The sequence below is a fragment of the Salmo trutta genome, unplaced genomic scaffold, assembly GCF_901001165.1.
Source record: "Salmo trutta unplaced genomic scaffold, fSalTru1.1, whole genome shotgun sequence".
NCBI lineage: Eukaryota > Metazoa > Chordata > Actinopteri > Salmoniformes > Salmonidae > Salmo > Salmo trutta.
In genome coordinates this window covers 907,216-910,283 of record NW_021823412.1, presented here as the reverse complement: position 1 = coordinate 910,283, position 3,068 = coordinate 907,216, and positions in this window count along the sequence as shown.

The window sequence follows — 3,068 nt, the reverse complement described above, 5'->3', positions numbered from 1 at the left end:
TAGGTTAGCTAGCTGTTGACCATGATGGGGTTTAAACCAAAGACATTACACTAGGTTAGCTGTTGACCATGTTGGGGTTTAAACCAAAGACATTACACTAGGTTAGCTAGCTGTTGACCATGGCGGGGTTTAAACCAAAGACATTACACTAGGTTAGCTAGCTGTTGACCATGGCGGGGTTTAAACCAAAGACATTACACTAGGTTAGCTAACTGTTGACTGTTGTGGGGTTTAAACCAAAGACATTACACTAGGTTAGCTGTTGACCATGTTGGGGTTTAAACCAAAGACATTACACTAGGTTAGCTGTTGACCATGTTGGGGTTTAAACCAAAGACATTACACTAGGTTAGCTAGCTGTTGACCATGTTGGGGTTTAAACCAAAGACATTACACTAGGTTAGCTAGCTGTTGACTGTTGTGGGGTTTAAACCAAAGACATTACACTAGGCTAGCTAGCTGTTGACCATGTTGTGGTTTAAACCAAAGACATTACACTAGGTTAGCTAGCTGTTGACCATGGCGGGGTTTAAACCAAAGACATTACACTAGGTTAGCTAGCTGTTGACCATGTTGGGGTTTAAACCAAAGACATTACACTAGGCTGGTCATTTGTTGCCTAGATGAAGGTGAATGAGAGAAGTGGTGAATGAAAAACAGAATGACTCTTCCATAAACTCCCATAACATATCATAACATACTAAAAACAACCATAACAACGAAACCCTTTACATTACACACGCAATGGACATTCCAGTTAACATACATACATACCATAACACACAATTATTACTAACATAACTTAAACTTTATCAAAATAGGCGAGTATTATAAGGCACTATACAGTCTAAACTTAACAATACTTATTTGATGCTGTTTGGAAATACCACAAGTTGTTGCTCATTCATTGCTGTGATACACACAAAAGGATGACATCGTCTACTTGTGCCATGACAAGACAAAAATGTATCTACTTCCTGGGTCAAAGGTCCTTGAAACGGACACGTTTCATTGGGCAGGTGCAATATCAGTCATAAAAACACCGTGGTGCCTGAAAAGATAGGTCCTCGTCAACATTATACATGGCGAAACTTGAGTAGTGAGACACTTGACAGAAATATAATAGTCACACATATACTTATTGCACGAGTACTGAATCAGAGAGAGAACGCTTATATATCTGGGAGCATTCCAGTGAGAAAATTACCCTCACCCATTCCTCCCTCCTTTCCTCCCTCCTTTCCTCCATCCCTCCCTCCTTTCCCCATCCCTCCTTTCCTCCCTCCTTTCCTCCCTCCTTTCCTCCCTCCTTTCCTCCCTCCTTTCCCCATCCCTCCCTCCTTTCCTCCCTCCTTCACCCATTCCTCCCTCCTTTCCTCCTCCTTTCCTCCATTCCTCCCTCCTTTCCTCCCTCCTTTCCTCCATTCCTCCCTCCTTTCCTCCCTCCTTTCCCCACCCCTCCCTCCTTTCCCCATCCCTCCCTCCTTTCCCCATCCCTCCCTCCATCCCTCCCCCCCCTCCCTTTCCTTCCATCCCTCCCTCCATCCCTCCCTCCTTTCCCCTCCCTCCCTCTCCCTCCTCCTTTCCTCCATCCCTCCCTCCCTCCCTCCTTTCCCCCATCCCTCCCTCCTTTCCCCATCCCTCCCTCCTTTCCTCCCTCCTTTCCCATCCCTCCCTCCTTTCCTCCATCCCTCCCTCCCTCCTTTCCTCCATCCCTCCCTCCTTTCCCCATCCCCTCCCTCATTTCCTCCCTCCTTTCCCCATCCCTCCCCTCATTTCCCTCCCTCCTTTCCCCATCCCTCCCTCATTTCCTCCCTCCTTTCCTCCACCCCTCCCTCCTTTCCCCATCCCTCCCTCCTTCACTCCATCCATTCCTCTTTTCCTTCCTCGTTGAGAGATCTCTTAGTGAAGCTTATTGGGACAAATATTTTGCTTCTATCTAGCAATTTATGTGCATACATCTGTGTTTCTGTCATAACTGGGCCTTTCTCGTTAGAATGTAGTATACACTGGTTAGTATACACAGGAATTCACTGTAGTATACACTGGTTAGTATCTACAGTAGTACACTGCAGTATACACTGGTTAGTATCTACAGTAGTACACTGCAGTATACACTGTTTAGTATCTACAGTAGTACACTGTAGTATACACTGGTTAGTATAACCTGTATACATCACTGTCTGGTGGAAAAGTTGAGTGTTTTGATAGCAGCAGAATCATACTTAGCTGGTACCTGATCATTCAAAATGGCCGCCATGTCAAAATGGCTGCCATGTATTGGTACTGAGGATTAGTAAGTACTGAGGATTAGGGCTAGGAGTTTAGAGTTTCTCCTGGTCAGGTCACATGGTCAGGAAAGGAAATACTCCTATCCCCACTGATTATGAGATGATGAGAAGACGAGAGTCCAGCAACCCAGTAAGGATTGATAGAGTTAAATAGAGAGAGAGAGAGAGAGACTGCAGGAACACAAACATGACAGAGGAGTGAGTGGCACATCGATAATGCTGTAAAGTCAACTGTAAACCATTTGACTTTGCTTGATTGCACACATTAAAACAGTACCACAGTTTTTAACAGTAACACAGCTTTAACAAAAAACTACAATACAAAAGAAATTCGTTGCAACCTTGTCGCCATCGTAGGACGAGACAAAGTCACAAGTCTGTACAAAAACCAAAAAGAAAGTTACAGATCTATATAGTACCAAAAAGATAGTTACAGATCTATATAGTACTACAAAACGAGATGGATGTTGTTTATACTTTGTGGGGATTTTTAACCACTTTCCCAATTCCTCTTCAATAGTGACACATAGGCAGGTATTCAATCAAACATGCATTTAGAAATGTTTACACAGTGTCTTCACGTACCCACACTTCTGTGAGCTGGAAGCATCTACCTGTCAGGGGAGTCTACCTGTCAGGGGAGTCTACCTGTCAGGGGAGTCTACCTGTCAGGGGAGTCTACCTGTCAGGGGAGTCTACCTGTCAGGGGAGTCTACCTGTCAGGGGAGTCTACCTGTCAGGGGAGTCTACCTGGCAGTGGAGTCTACCTGTCAGGGG